Source organism: Mastacembelus armatus, chromosome 17 (assembly GCF_900324485.2).
Source record: "Mastacembelus armatus chromosome 17, fMasArm1.2, whole genome shotgun sequence".
Classification (NCBI taxonomy): domain Eukaryota; kingdom Metazoa; phylum Chordata; class Actinopteri; order Synbranchiformes; family Mastacembelidae; genus Mastacembelus; species Mastacembelus armatus.
In genome coordinates this window covers 4,926,618-4,943,940 of record NC_046649.1, presented here as the reverse complement: position 1 = coordinate 4,943,940, position 17,323 = coordinate 4,926,618, and positions in this window count along the sequence as shown.

The window sequence follows — 17,323 nt, the reverse complement described above, 5'->3', positions numbered from 1 at the left end:
ATATGCCCTTTGTTTGCCCTTTGCCACCTCTACCTTCACCTTACGCTGCATCTCCCTGTACTCCTGTCTGTTCTCTTCTGTCCTCTCAGTGTCCCACTTCTTCTTAGCTAACCTTTTCCTCTTAACACACTCCTGAACTTCCTCATTCCACCACCAAGTCTCCTTATCTGCTTTCCTCTTTCCAGATGACACACCAAGTACCCTCCTACCTGTCCCCCTTATCACTTTAGCCTGTGTCAGCTCCTCCCTGAAAGCCCCACAACACTCTTCCTTTTTTAACTTCCACCACTTGGTCCTCTGCTCTGCCCTTGTCCTTTTCATCTTCCTCACCACCACAGTCATCCTACACACCACCATCCTAAGCTGTCTGGCTACACTCTCCCCAGCCACTACTTTGCAGTCACTGATCTCTTTCAGGTTGAAACGTCTGCACAAGATGTAATCAACTTGTGTGCTCCTGCCTCCACTCTTATATGTCGCCCTATGCTCCTCCCTTTTGTGGAAAAATGTGTTCATTTCCATCCTTTTTGCTAAGTCTACCACCATCTGTCCTTCTGCATTCCTGTCCTGCATACCAAACTTACCCATCACTTCCTCGTCACCTCTGTTTCCCTCACCAACATGTCCGTTGGAGTCTGTCCCAATCACCACTCTCTCACCACTAGGGATACCCTGAATCACCTCATCCATCTCCCTCCAGAATTTCTCCTTCTCTTCTAACTCACATCCTACCTGTGGGGCATAACCACTGACAACATTCAACATCACACCTTCAACTTCCAGCTTCAGACTCATCACCCTATCTGACACTCTCTTCACCTCCAGAACATTCCTAGCTAAATCTTCTTTCAGGATAACTCCTACTCCATTCCTCTTTCCATCCACACCATGATAAAACAGCTTGAACCCTGCTCATAATCTATAGGCCTTGCTACCTTTCCACCTGGTCTCCTGAACACACAAGATATCCACCTTTCTTCTTTCCATCATATCAGCCAACTCTCTACTTTACCCTGACAAAGTTCCTACATTCAAAGTTCCTACTCTAAGTCCTACACTCCTGCCCTAACTCTTCTCTCTTTGCCCACAAACACGCCTTCCTCCTCTCCTTCTTCGACCAACAGTAGACCAATTTCCACTGGCACCCTGTAGGTCAACAGCACCAGTGGCGGTCGTTGTTAACCCTGGCCACGACTGATCTGGTATGGAAGTCATATTTGTGATTCGCATGTTTGATTTGGCTTAAATTTTATGTCAGATGCCCTTCCTGACACAACCTTCTGCATTTACCCAGACTTGGGAACGGCACATGAAGACAGTGGATTGTGCCCCCCTGTGGTTGTATTGCATGTCAAAACTTGTCCAGGGCCCCAAGACACCCTTAGACCCTAGAGGATTAACAGCCATATTATATAGTTTACATGATATCGAAAAATATATGAAAGGCTGGTGGTGAGGTATATTGCCTCATTTGTATTGCATTAACTTACTAAGTCAAGCTACGCCTTTTTTTTTACAAAGCTAGATATGAGGTGTTTGGAATAATATACACATGCGATACATCCACATAACCAGAAGAAAGTCAGCTAAAAGCTTAACAAAACCAATTTTAGGAAAACAAAACACTGTTCAAACGAGCAGTTACATGGAGATATATCAAAAACAAGCTACAGGTGCAAGCCCTAAAAAATGTTGTGAACAATGTCATAAACATTTTAAATATAATAATTAATAATTAAAACCTATGCACTGTTTGAAAGCTAACACTAAGCAGATTCCAACAGCACAAGCCCTATTTCTCCACCACTAAAATTCACTGAAAGACAAGCCAAAGAATTGAAGAAATAAATGTTGCATTATGAAGCAATGATTACGAATTTTTTCTTACCTGTTTTCTCATCATAATTTGTTATTATATAAATTAAGCTTTAAAATGGCCCAGGGTTTAATACAGTGAGTTAGTAAAATCATTCAAATCTAGGTAAATTATGCTTCATAATTGAATATGCTTAAAGAAAATCTGCATCACCCAACGTAGCATTCGTTTTTGGGTTGATTCTGGCCTTCATGTGGTGTTCTGGTGACTGACTATGATATTATAAGTAACTGGGAAAAATTCGTTCCACATATGAAAAATGTGTGCCAAGTTAAACCATTACTGGACCGGGGTGGGAGCACAGAGAGTGGCCCAAAACTAGCACAAAAGGTATGAGCCACATAAGTGATGCAGGACAGTGGCACATACACTGAATGTTGTTGCTGGCCAGGTAACGACAAACAGCGAATCAGCAGTTTTTTTTCACTTCACAAGAAAGAGACCATTGTGGTAGAGCATGTCAAAACAGCGGCAAGGTTGTATGCGTTTTCATAATCAATTAAAAATTACTGTTGGAAACACTTATCTGCAAATATAGATATTATTCAATATTAAATAATTATCTGTGAAACATCTGGTGGATAGCTGCAACAGTGTTTTAATTAACCTATAATAAATGTAGTGCTTGTGTGAGACATAAAGGCACCACTAAAACTCCTCGTGATTGTCAGTTACCCAGACTCGGAAATTATTCATTCAAAGGGCGATGTCATGCCAAAGACACACTAGACCAATGTTTTACTGGTAAGTGGCTTTGTTAAAATATTTATTTATATTAAAGTCGGTACTATGTTGGGGAATTGTTCCAAAAATTGACTTTAGATTAAGTTATGAGAATGACGGTATGGGCCACATGCAGTTTGCAGCCTGTGGCCTAGAAGAAACAGGTCTAGCTAGAGACACTGTTGTATTATCAGATTGTTGATATAATTTACTATTGTACATTTCAGTGTTTTACAGGTGGGTTGTTGTATCCTCATTTTGTAGGAAAGTTGCCTATTTGCATTTTTAATGGTCAGATTTTAGCGGGATAACCCATGGTAGAGGGCATTGCTGGAGGAACCTCATCTGTCCCAAGCACCCCTCAGGACTCATCAGTCTTTGTAAAAGGTTGGTTTTCTATCCTTTCCCAGCATTTCTCAGTGATTCAACATATCTGCTGTACTGTGTCACATTGATCTTCTGTAGTGGTAAAAGACTAGTCCTCACTTGATGAATACTATAGTCTACTTCTTTGTAATGTCTTTAGATATTCTCAGACAGTACAGACTAATCATAATGTACAGGGGGATTTTAAGTTTGATCATTTATGAGTTGATGTGGGCTGTATGCTTTAATTGCATAGAACATTGTACATATTTGTGGGATACAATTTAATCTATTTTTTATCTCCAAACTGTAACTGATGGTGTAACATGTTTGGTTGAGCCTTCTGCCATGACAGAACTCCATGGGTCTATTGTTGTAAGTATTTTTATTCTTCCTATTGAATTGTCCTAACGAACAAAATGGAGAATAGAGTGGCATTTTTATTTTTTTATTTTTTTATTTTATAGGAGGATAATGATGATGAGGAAGCCTTTGTCTGCTGCCACACAGACAGGATGCCTGGAGAATACTATTGTATATTGTATACAAGTTTACAGAGCATTTAATAGTTGACACCATACAATAATATAACTACGCCTAGTTTGTGCTCTCTCCCTCCCTCTCTCTCTCTCTCTCTCTCTCTGTACCTTCTGCAGGTGTCCCTGGTCCTGGAGCTGTTTATCGCTGATGTGCAGTTACTGGTCCCACCAACTTGCAGTGTCTATTTGTTGTTTATTGTTGCTGTTCTTTTCTCTCTGCTCTATCCACTCACCCCAACCGGTCGAGGCAGATGGCCGCCCAAACTGAGCCCGGTTCTGCTGGAGGTTTTTTTCTTCCGTTAAAGGGAGTTTTTTCCTCTCCACTGTCGCCAAGTGCTTGCTCATAAGGGAATTGTTGGGTTTTTAGTTTTAGTTTTTGTAAAGTGCCTTGAGATGATTTGTATTGTGATTTAGCACTATACAAATAAAATTGAATTGAATTGAATTGAATTGAATTGAATTGAATAACACACATTGTTATGTCACAGAGCAATGCTGAATGTGGTCATGAAGAGGAGCCATCCATCCATCTACATTCACATCCACTGCCCAACTAGCCACAGTAAGATTGTGTCTCCTGTTAAATAATGACTTGCAATAACACTAAGTGACTATGACACACTTCTTTTTGTGTTCTTCTAGTCCCAGTGAAACAATTGTACAGAGTAAACTTGGAGAAGCAAATACAGAAAAGAAATCTAGAGTTTGATCTTTTAAAACTCAAAATAACTAAGACCCAACTAGAAAGCCAGCTGCTGGAACACAAGTTAACAGTGAGTAAGGCGATATGGTGCTAGTGGTGTATGATTGTTTTTGAAACATAAAATGACAGATTTACTGCATCTGTACTTGTAGGAAATAAAGAAGACTTGATACATACTGTATATGTTCTCTTTGTTTTATTATGCAAAATTATTTAAACAAACTGTGTCCCTAATTATTCTGCCATCTGGCACATCTTGAGGGTAGTAAAGATGGACTGTTTCACTTTCTATTGGTGCAGGACATTGATCTCTTTGCATTGTCGCTATGTTGTGGAGAACCACAGACGCCACAATAATGTCACAGATAGGTGTATGTTAGTACTCATCATGAGCAAATATGTGGCTTAGTGCGCACTGAGTGTGCACAGATCCAGACCACTTAGCTTCCAAGTTCGTTATCACATGATGCATCACATATGACCTTAAGCACACAGAACAAAAAATCTGCTTTAGCTGTGATGAAATTATCTTTCATAATGAATGCTAAAGGCCACTATTTACCTGTACATTAATGCTATGGAAGGACTTCCTATTGACATAATCGCCTTCATTTACAGATGACGTCTGGAAACCCTAAAATATCAGAGGTGGGAAGTAACAAAGTACAACTATTTCATTACTCTACTTAAGTAGATTTTTCAGGTATCTGTACTTTACTTGAGTATTTATTTTTTTGATGACTTTTTACTTTTTCTCCCTACATATAAACACAAATATCTGTACCTTCTACTCCTTACATTATCAAAACAATTGAGTGAAAAAGCAAGCAGCAGAAAAGCAAGACGTTTAAATGAAATGCTGCACGCCTCACTGGGCCCGACAACCTGGGAGGACAAACCAAAAGACTAGTGCCTGAACTGAACTGAACTCCAAGTGGGGAAGTACACACATACCCAGAAAGCAGGGCACTTAATGGAAATGGACAAGATCAGTGGGCCACATGCCTGCACCTCCACAGTGAGCGGAGAACCAATAGTATGTGAAAAAATGAGTAATATGAAACGTCCTGCAAATGGAAAACAAAGGAACACAGATGATCTCTACCAATGTTCCACAGAGGAGATGCGCCAGAGGAGACTTCCCTCATGGAGTGTGCACGAATGTCTGACAGAGATTCCAACAACGTCAGTGTGAGCCTGTATGATAGTGTCACACAGTGAAAGTGAAATAACTACTCCCGTGCAAAAGGGGAGCCCAGACAATTGACTATAGTGAAACAAAACACCACTTAGGCCAGTAAATAGCATGGTGCTAAAAACCAAATTCTTCCCCAGAAGTAACTGGGGGAATGTTGACGGAGAGATGCCCTTCTCCGTGCAGCCACGTTGAGAATGCATATGAAAGAGCAAACTCACACAAGCCATTCAAATATAAGGGGCACTCTTCAGCAGATGCTGCAGGACTGGAAAACGTGACACTGCAGTCTAGTCCGAAGACATTACAATCACCTCCCAGTCCTCCTGATGCGGAACCAGCAGAGGCAGGATCAGAGATATTTGAGGAAAAATATACATGGGGCATTTCTAGTCCCAGAAGGGGACTGTACTACGCCTGCAGAGAAAAACACAGTGCGCATTGCCTTGTGCTGTGAAGCAAAGCACTGTTGTCTGCTTGGACATGTCCCACCTAAGCGATCAGTTCATGAGGGTGTCCCGCAAGACATGTCCATGGCTGTTTCCCATGGGTGAGCACCGTTTCGAGGAGGTGCTCATGACAACAAGACACAATGAATGCACTTCAGGTTGACTGTTTGGGAAATTCTTAACAAAATAGATGAACTTCAGAGTTTAGATCAATTTTACTTGCACAAGGAGTAAACTGTCACTAAGCACACTGAATACAGATTGAGAGATCACTGGCTAGGCAAACTGAACATTTTATGGCTCAGTATGGCCAAAGTTGCACATGCAATAAGAGGAACCGCTTCCCGGTGTGAGGGCAGTTTAAACCATCTGTCAAATTAGGATAAGGCACTAAATGGGGTTAAACAGCAGGCAAACCATTTGTCAGGCACAGGATGTGGTTAAACAGGTTTAACCATTTGTCAGGTACAGATGGCGAGAATCTGTCTGCACAAATGTTCTCAGAAATTACAAAATGCACACTTATTGCAAAATATGTGTAGGATTATATGTAAACAATTGTAACATAATAATAGAATAAAACATTTTTCTAACACTGTGCTATCTGTCTGAATTAGGATGCGACAATCCCAAAACAATGGAAGAAAAGGCTGAAACACTTTCCACACCATGAGCAGCTGTTTATGTGTGCTGCCCATCAGGTGGCCATAACATCCTCACAGCTTGGTGAGGGAGCCTTCCTTAAACACTCACGTGTGACGTGATCGCCCTGGGGAAACACCTGCATCAGACTGGTGACCTGTCCAGGGTGTACCCCTGCCTTTCTCCCAAAAGAGAGCTGGGTTCGCCTCCAGCAGATCCCTGTGAGCCTAATTAGGAATAAGCGGGTATAGATAAGGAATGAATGAATGAATGAGTGAAAACCCTGCATCAGCACTAGAGGCTTCCCCACATACAGAGTATCCAGGCTGTCCTGACAGTGCATGACTGATGACGTCCGACTCTTCTTCCGGGATAGAGGCAAAAGGGTGGTGGTTGTGGTGGGGGCACCATCACATATATGTGTATGTCACTTGGTTCAGACAGAGGAACCCCAGGTGGGAGTAGACAATTTTCTCTTCAGTGCATAGCATGAGGAAGGAAATATGACCTATAATGATAGCCCAGAGAGCTGCACCGAATGAGGCAGAGCCTATTGAGGTGTCATGGGGACTGGAGCCAACACCAGCTAACACTGGGCGAGAGGCAGGATATACCCTAGATAGTTTCATAGAAGCCATGCTCCCAGCATATTTAAAATTCAACAAACGATCAGGGAGCAATGACTGTAAGAGGTTTAGCCCTGTGGCTAGGATTTTCAGTCAGGTTTTAGGCCCCATCACAGCACTGTGACTGCACTCGTGAAGGTGACAAATTATATTTGTCTGAACACTGATGCTGGCACAGTCTCTGTCTTAGTACTGTTGGATATTGACACAGTGGACCATGTGATCCTGTTCCAAAGGTTAAATGACTAGATAAGCATTTACATGTTTCCTTTAGGCCAGTTAATACACAGCAATAATGTGTCCTACCATAATTACGCAGATGACTCTCAGATTTACCTATCACTCACAGCAGGTGACTATAGACCAGTCGATTCACTGTGTCACTGCATTAAACAGATCATGGTGTGGATACAAAACAACTTTCTCCAACTAAACAGAGATAAGACAGAAGTAATCATCTTTGACAACAGAAATAAATTTAGTGTCAGCAGTCACTTCGAGTCTCTTTCTCTGAAAGATAAAAATCAAGTTAGAAATCTAGGGATAATCAGGGACTCAGACGTGAATTTTAACCCCAGGGGTCGACGAACATGCTGGCACATTTTGAGGCATCTTCTTCTAATAACAGAGAAAAGAACTTAAATTACTCTGTCAGTTTTGATCGTACAGATAAGAGCAATACATCATTTGAATGTGTAAAGGGTCTACTTTTATTTGTATACACCCATAATTACAACAAAATGCTGTGCTTTTGAAAAATAAAGAAAGCAGATAGGGTGCAATCTCTCTCTTCTGTGTCTCTGTCACCTATGTTCACAGACACTGAAACAAAATAATCTGAATCTCAGTGAATACTTGCCTCAAAGACATGAAATGCCATCTGTATGAGACATAATCTCTTTTTATGTAATCCGTATGAAAGTAAGGAGCACTGAGCGCACTATTCACATGAAAATGATCTGAGGTGAGCCAGGTAATTATGTGCATGCCCCCGAGAAATGGCATGAAACTACAAAGAAAGGGTCTTAGAAAAGTTAAATTAGTGTATTGGTTTCTGTATATGAGTGAACAAGATGATTTTTCACAACATTTTGAAGCAAACACTCTGGGCTACAAGATACAGTTCTGCTCACATTTTATTGTTGCCCAGTTTGTGCTGATTACAGTGTTATCAGACTTTAGCCATTATGTTTAAAAGAGAATAGACTTTAAAACAGCTCTGGATGTATATACACTCCCCTCCAAAAGTATTGGTGAGATAACAGTGAGGTCAATTCCTTTATTTTTGCTGTAGACTGAAAACATTTGGGTTTGACATCAAAATAGATCAACATTTCAGCTTTTATTTCCAGGTATAATACAAGACTGCACTATTGGTAATGGAAAAATTACCAAATTTTTAGGTGATCAAAAGTATTGGAACAGTGTTACTTTAAATAGATTCAAGTGAATAAGACTTAATATTTAGTTGCAAATCCTTTGCTTGCAATAACTGCATCAAGCCTGTGACCTAAAGCATCACAAAAGAAGAATGCAAAAGTTCCAAAAGCGATGTCATTGTGTTATGCTCAGACTTTCCTTTTCTCCATTGGAGGGACAAACAATCTGAGATTCGACAGTAGAGATTTGACAGTTATGGCTCTTTGAGGGAGTCACAATGGGGATACCTTTGTAGCAGCTCTACCATGAGTCTTCTGAGTATGTATGTCTTTTGGAGAGTATGTAGTCATGGCATGGATATTTATCACAGTTAATGTTACTGTTCATCACCTGTAAATATTTTTTATGCTTGAAATATATGAGAGACCTGTAAGTTGTGTATACTTCCTTTGCCAAGGAATAAATCTATACAGCACTGTTTTTCAGCTCTGTCTAACTTGATAATCCTAATGCTAAAAGACTTTGGCCTTCTTGTCTATTACACTAGCAGTCAAAACACTTTCCCACTCAAATGAATAAGAAAGTATATTTAAATTTTTGACTGGTTGTATTTGTCATGGTTAGAGAGCAGCCAGAAGAAACCGCATGCAGAGAACTAGTGAAATCTGAGCAGAAGGGCCACATTCATACACAAAATGAATTTTGATGGCAAAAAAATAACCTATATTAACAAAAGATGCCAATAAAACTACAACTGTGTGCATAGCCCAAATAAATAATGTAAGATGTAGTTATTTGTTAGACACCTAAAATATACCTGTTGCATGGTGGAATGTCTGTATGGTCTTCATTGTTGTCATTTCTATAATTCCAATTTGCACACTTGTTTCCTGATAACATCACTCACTCAACATAACTCTCATTTGGAGCACACTGAGACAAATGTAAAAATGTGAAATGCAAAGCTGAATACTTCCAGATGAAAACGCTGCCAAAGCTAAAATGCCCTTTCCCTTGTTTCACTGCATGGGAAAAGTAACCAGCATCTGCATAATTATAAAAGACACACTGGGTGTTTGTTTTTTTCCTGTTGTGCTTTTATGCTGTAAAACCCTTGTATGTAGTAGTATGTATTCCTAATTTATGAGACAGTCCAGCTTCTGTTACATTCCGATATGACGAGACAACATGTGACTGTATGAGTTTGGATAAGGGCAAAATGATTAATTTCAGGTTTGACCTATAAAATGTAAGATTGGAGTGCTAAAATTGACAAACTTTTCTCTGAGATATTCAACTCAGAAATAAATCTGTCAGCAGAGACGATAACAATGTAAACAAACTGAAAATTAGATCCGCAGTTCGGTAGAATGCTTCTGTTTTGCTGTTTCTTCTTGTTCCCTCACTCAATTTAAACATGCAGTACATGGTGACCACTGTATGTTTTTAACTTGTTCATAAAACACTCGTTGTGCAACCTACAGCTGCTATGATTAATCATCAGTTCTACAACAACACATTTCTTATACTCCTTGGTCAGACAATCTTAGTGGTGTAAATGTTCTTATTGTATGTTAATGAGGAGCATTAATATGAAATGACTAGAAATTTTACATTGACAGCTTGGCAGCCAAAGAAGATAGTATGAAGACAAATGTGTCTGCACACTAAAATTGAGTTTTGATATGTTGGTGTTCTTCAGGTATACTCTAAATGTAATGAACAAATTACAAACCATCTGGACTTTATGTAGCTGGACAGTTACACTTTTTTTGCATTTCTGGCTCAATGTTACAGCACACTCCATATGTATTAAATTAATGGATTAATGGAGCAAGTGCAGAAACCTTAGGGCTTCAAATGTAATTAGACGGCCATGAATTCAAATAAAAACCATAATTTTTAATATTCTGTGAAAAGTCCATTGAAGTCAATAATTATTGATAGACAATTGGCAATTATTTGACTCATAGACTTCACCAGACTTGGGCTATCTCAATGATGCGCTGTTACTGTGGGGTTTAATCTGGTCTGCAACAAGTGAAATGCAAGATTGAAATTGGGTCAGTGGCTCAATCAGTCAATGATATTTCACCTCTTCACCCTGAGGAGCTCTGTGGTTGCTTTGGCTGTATGTTTATGATTGTTGTCCTGCTGAATGGTGCAATGTTTTCTAAAGAGTTCCGATGCAACTCACTGAATCTGAGCTCATAAAATGCTCCTATATATTATAACCTGTGAACACCCCCAGTAATTTCAATCAGCAGCGAGACCATCAATAAAAGTGATCAGGGAGACAGGTAGGAGGGTACTTGGTGTGTCATCTGGAAAGAGGAAAGCAGATAAGGAGACTTGGTGGTGGAATGAGGAGGTTCAGGAGTGTATTAAGAGGAAAAGGTTAGCTAAGAAGAAGTGGGACACTGAGAGGACAGAAGAGAACAGACAGGAGTACAGGGAGATGCAGCGTAAGGTGAAGGTAGAGGTGGCAAAGGTCAAACAAAGAGCATATGAGGATTTGTATGATAGGTTGGACTCTAACGAGGGAGAGGTGGATTTGTACAGGTTGGCGAGGCAGAGAGACAGAGATGGGAAGGATGTGCAGCAGGTTAGGGTGATCGAGGACAGGGATGGAAATGTGTTGACAAGTGCCACAAGTGTGATGGAAGGAATACTTTGAAGAGTTGATGAATGAGGAAAATGTTAGAGAGCACAGAGTAGAAGAGGTGACTGTTGTGGAGCAGGAAGTAGCAAAGTTCAGTAAGGATGAAGTGAGGAAGGCGTTGAAGAGGATGAAGAGTGGAAAGGCAGTTGGTCCGGATAACATACCTGTGGAGGTATGGAAGTGTTTAGGAGAGGTGGCAGTAGAGTTTTTGACTGGGCTACTTAACAAGATCTTGGAGGGTGAGAGGATGTCTGAGGGGAATGGAGGAGAAGTGTACTGGTGCCCATCTTTAAGAACAAGGGAGACGTGCAGAGTTGTGGAAACTACAGAGGAATAAAGCTGATGAGTCACACAATGAAGTTATGGGAAAGAGTAGTGGAGGCTGAGGTCAGAAGTGAGCATTTGTGAGCAGCATATGGTTTCATGCCAAGAAAGAGAACCACAGATGCAATATTTGCTTTGAGAATGCTGATGGAGAAGTACAGACAATACATTGTCATCTGCAGTGAGAGCTGGGAGCAGGTGGAGGAAAATCTAGAGAGGTGGAGGTTTGCTCTGGAAAGGAGAGGAATGAAGGTTAGCCACATTAAAACAGAGTACATGTGTGTAAATGAGAGGGACTCAAGTAGAACGGTGAGGTTACAGGGAGTAAAGGTGAAGAAGGTGGAGGATTTTAAGTACCTAGGGTCAACAGTCCAGAGCAATGGAGAGTGTGGAAAAGAAGTGAAGAGACTTGTGCAACCAGGTTGGAACGGGTGGAGGAAAGTGTCAGGTGTGATGTGTGACAAAAGAGTGTCAGCAAGAATGAAAGGAAAGGTGGACAAGACAGTGGTGAGAGCAGCAATGTTGTCTGGTTTAGAGACAGTGGCACTGAGAAACAGACAGGAGGCAGAGCTGGAGGTAGCAGAGCTGAAGATGTTGAGGTTCTCTCTGGGAGTGACGAGGATGGATAGGATCAGGAATGAGGACATCAGAGGGACAGCTCATGTTAGATGTTTTGGAGAAAAAGCCAGGGAAGCCAGATTGAGATGGTTTGGACATGTTCAGAGGAGGGACAGTGAATACATTGGTAAAAGGATGCTGAGGTTAGAGCTTCCAGGAAGGAGGCCCAGAGGAAGACCAAAGAGGAGGTTCTTGGATGTAGTGAAGGAGGACATGAGGATAGTTGGTGTGGGTGAGGAGGATACAGAGGATAGGGTTAAATGGAGGCAGATGATTCACTGTGGCGACCCCTGAAGGGAGCAGCCCAAAGGAAAAGAAGAAGATTTGGGCAGTTTTAGTACATTGAAGGCAGTTAAATAAAGGCTGAAGAAGTGACTCGGGTAAATGTGTCCCTATACTGAACATGTCCAACTGATGAACAATTATCATTCATTACTGCCAGTTGTCAGGCTCTTACTCACGCTCTGCTCTGTGCTAACTCACACACCTTTACTAACGCTCCTAATCTCCTCCTCTGTCTCCAACTCTCCTGCTTTTCCTAGATGTCCTTCAGTGATCGGCATAGAGCTGTCATCCTGTCAGCCCTCCATCAGCCTATCGATTCACTGATCTTTGCCCGACCATGGACTAATGCTTGCATGCCAATTTTTCCCTGATTCTCCTGCACATTGCTTCTCCCCAATCCCTTCTCTGTCTCTTACTTGTTCTTTGGGTCTAAGTAGTTGTGGCAGAGGGGTAAATAATCCATTCTAAGCTTTATTTCACTGTGACAAGAAATATTGCTCTTTTATACTCAGGTAAAAAGTAGTGTGCCAGTGGTGTTTAGAAAAAACTGGCAAAGGAGGGCAGCGTAGTGTTGCAGACATTCAGAAGTGATCTTTGCATTGCTCAGGGAAATCACAGCCTGGTATTCAGTCCGATAGACCATTTTGTTTTCACTCATTATTCACCCTGATTTATCCTTTGTCTCTGCCATTTTATACGGGGGAGGATTTGACTTTGCCAAGGCCAATCACCAATATAAAACTACTTTGACACTCTTTTTCCTTTGACACAGAAAACAAACAGTAACACAGATTGAAGCGTGCTATAATAATAAAATTGAGGAATCACAGACTTATGATCAAAATTTAGAGTTTCTACATTCATAAGGCCCTGGACTAGGGTTGTCACCTATAAAACAACACTGTTAAAGCGTTAACAGCTCAGTGCACCAATGGTCCTCGGGCAGTCTAAGCCTAAAGAATCATAACTAAGGGATGGTTCAGGGTTACCTGAAACCAGCCCTAACTATACGCTTTGTCAAAGAGGAAGGTTTTAAGTCTAGCCTTAAGTACAGAGACTGTCTGCATCCTGAACCCAGACTGGGAGCTGGTTCCACAGGAGAGGAGCTTGATAACTAAAGGCTCTGCCTCCCATTCTGCTTTTGGAAACTCTGGGAACTACAAGTAGACCTGCACTCTGAGAGCGAAGTAGTCTATTGGGATAATAATTCTATTCTGGATTTTACAGGGAGCCAATGAAGAGAAGCTAATATAGGAGAAATATGATCTCTCTTGCTAGTTCCTGTCAGGACTCTGGCTGCGGCATTCTGGATTAACTGGAGGCTTTTTATGGAGTTACTGGGATATCCCAAAAATCAGCACAGTGATTATTATGGCTTTATCATGTTTGTTTGAACACACTCTTAACATTGCAAATTTTTTTATGTTGATATTTGCTCTGTAACGCAAGATATTAAGGTAAATAACTGACCAATCAGGTGCTGCCTCTCATCCATGTCCATGATGATGTAGATGTTTGAGGAGCAAATAACTCAAATGAGTTGTACAGAAACATGCAGCACAACACGCTACCAACAGGAAGTGAATTTTGCTTACCCAGGAAATAGCGTCACCAACAGCCAACAATGTCATCTAACCTTGGCAGTTATAAATTTGAGAAATATTAATCGGAATTATTATACTTACCCATTTCCACTATTTGTCCACTGAGATGACTTCAAATGACTCAAATATTTAACATGTTTGTGGATCTTTTAGGGCATATATGGCTGCCAGTAGAAATGGCACATTTATTGATGGTCTCACTTCTTCTTTTCCTTTCGGCTGCTCCCTTCAGGGGTCTCCACAGTGAATCATCTGCCTCCATTTAACCCTATCCTCTGTATCCTCCTCACCCACACCAACTATCCTCATGTCCTCCTTCACTACATCCAAGAACCTCCTCTTTGGTCTTCCTCTGGGCCTCCTTCCTGGCAGCTCTAACCTCAGCATCCTTTTCAGAATCAGAATCAGAATTAGAATCAGAATCAGAATGAGCTTTATTTCCAAGTGAGTGTGCACACACACACATAAGGAATTTGTTTAGGTACGGGGGGGTACTCCAGTGCAAACAGACATAAATACAAAAGCTACAAAGGGTCAAGCAGTAAACATAAATGCTACAGAAATGCTACAAAAAACTAAAAGACTAAGAGAAAAATGCACAGATAACCTGAGAAACAGGATGAAAGGGGAACTAATTTGTGTGCAAAGAGCAAAAAGGTGCAAGTGTCATAGTGCAGGTGGTGGAAGGGAATGGTGGAGAGCTACGAGTTTAAGAGTTGGATGGCCTGAGGGAAGAAGCTTCCTTTGTGCCGGGCTGTCTTGATATTTGGAGCTCTGAAGCGCCGGCCAGACGGTAAGAGCTGGAAGAGGTGGTGACTCGGGTGGGTGGCGTCCAGAGTGATTTTCCGAGCTCTTTTTCTCACTCTGGAGGTGAACAGGACTTGGAGGGTGGGTAGGGTAACACCGATGATCTTCTCAGCGGTCCGAACTGTCCTCTGAAGTCTTCGGATGTCTGATTTAGAGGCAGAACTAAACCAGACAGTGATGGAGGAGCACAGGACAGACTCGATGACCGCTGAGTAGAACTGGGTCAGCAGCGTCTGTGGAAGGTTTTACCAATGTATTCACTGTCCCTCCTCTGAACATGTCCAAACCATCTCAATCTGGCTTCCCTGGCTTTTTCTCCATAACATCTACTGCTTGCACACATCTCTTCACTTCTTTTCCACACTCTCCATTGCTCTGGACTGTTGACCCTAGGTACTTAAAATCCTCCACCTTCTTCACCTCTACTCCCTGTAACCTCACCGTTCTGCTTGAGTCACTCTCATTTACACACATGTACTCTGTTTTACTGCGGCTAACCTTCATTCCTCTCCTTTCCAGAGCAAACCTCCACCTCTCTAGATTTTCCTCCACCTGCTCCCTGCTCTCACTACAGATGACAATGTCATCTGCAAACATCATGGTCCACGGAGATTCCTGTCTAACCTCATCTGTCAGCCTGTCCATCACCACAGCAAACAAGAAGAGGCTCAAAGCCGATCCTTGGTGCAGTCCCACCTCTCCGCCATTCCTCAGGCATCCTCTCATTCTCCAAGATGTTGTAAAATAGCCCAGTTAAAAACTCTACTGCCACCTCTCCTAAACACTTCCATAACATTTTCCTCATTCATCAACTCTTCAAAATATTCCTTCCGGCCTTCCATCACACTTGTGGCACCTGTCAACACATTTCCATCCCTGTCCTTAATCACCCTAACCAGGCTTCACGTCCTTCCCATCTCTGTCTCTCTTCCTCACCAACCTGTACAAATCCACCTCTCCCTCCTTAGAGTCCAACCTATCATACAAATCCTCATATGCCCTTTGTTTGGCCTTTGCCACCTCTACCTTGACCTTACGCTGGATCTCCCTGTACTCCTGTCTGTTCTCTTCTGTCCTCTCAGTGTCCCACTTCTTCTTAGCTAACCTTTTCCTCTTAACACACTCCTGAACTTCCTCATTCCACCACCAAGGCTCCTTATCTGCTTTCCTCTGTCCAGATGACACACCAAGTACCCTCCTACCTGTCTCCCTGATCACTTTAACTGTAGTTGTCCAGTCATCTGGAAGAACCTCCTGACCTCCCAGAGCCTGTTTCAGCTCCTCCCTGAAAGCCACACAACACTCTTCCTTTTTTAACTTCCACCACTTGGTCCTCTGCTCTGCCCTTGTCCTCTTCATCTTCCTCACCACCAGAGTTATCCTACATACCACCATCCTATGCTGTCTGGCTACTCTCTCCACAGCCACTACTCTGGCCAGATGGCCGCCCAAACTGAGCCCGGTTCTGCTGGAGGTTTTTTCTTCCGTTAAAGGGAGTTTTTCCTCTCCACTGTCACCAGGTACTTGCTCATAAGGGATTTGTTGGGTTTTTAGTTTTAGTTTTTGTAAAGTGCCTTGAGATGATTTGTATTGTGATTTGGCGCTATACAAATAAAATCGAATTGAATTGAGTTACTTTGCAGTCACTGATCTCTTTCAGGTTGGAATGTCTGCACAAGATGTAATCAACTTGTGTGCTCCTGCCTCCACTCTTATATGTCACCCTATGCTCCTCCCTTTTCTGGAAAAATGTGTTCACTACAGCCATTTCCATCCTTTTTGAGAAGTCTACCACCATCTGTCCTTCTGCATTCCTGTCCTGCATACCAAACTTACCCATCACTTCCTCGTCACCTCTGTTTCCCTCACCAACATGTCCGTTGGAGTCTGTCCCAATCACCACTCTCTCACCACTAGGGATACCCTGAATCACCTCATCCATCTCCCTCCAGAATTTCTCCTTCTCTTCTAACTCACATCCTACCTGTGGGGCATAACCACTGACAACAATCAACATCACACCTTCAACTTCCAGCTTCAGACTCATCACCCTATCTGACACTCTCTTCACCTCCAGAACATTCCTAGCAAAATCCTCTTTTCAGGATAACTCCTACTCCATTCCTCTTTCCATCCACACCATGATAAAAAAGTAAAACTGAAGACTCTGGTAATTCATCAGGGGAGGGGAATGAAATAAGTTAATTTTTAGAAGCTGTAGTCCACAGTGAGTACCACTGTATTCTCATTAGAAGATGGTAGGCCAGTAACAAAGTACAGGGATATGTAGGATCAGGGACAGTCAGTGGCACACTGAAGGCTGCTGTGAGCTGACAAAAACTTCAGTGTTAGCGATTGAGCCCTAGAGTACAAGCTACACCAACCAGGAGGACTGTCCCCACTGTAGGGCCTGAGAGCATAGATGAGCTGGCACAGAGCTGATTAAGAGGACAGTTCTTGCATGTGTAGACTGATAACTGATTACCTTCTGTTCTATGGGCAGAGTCATAGGAAAGGTGTCTGG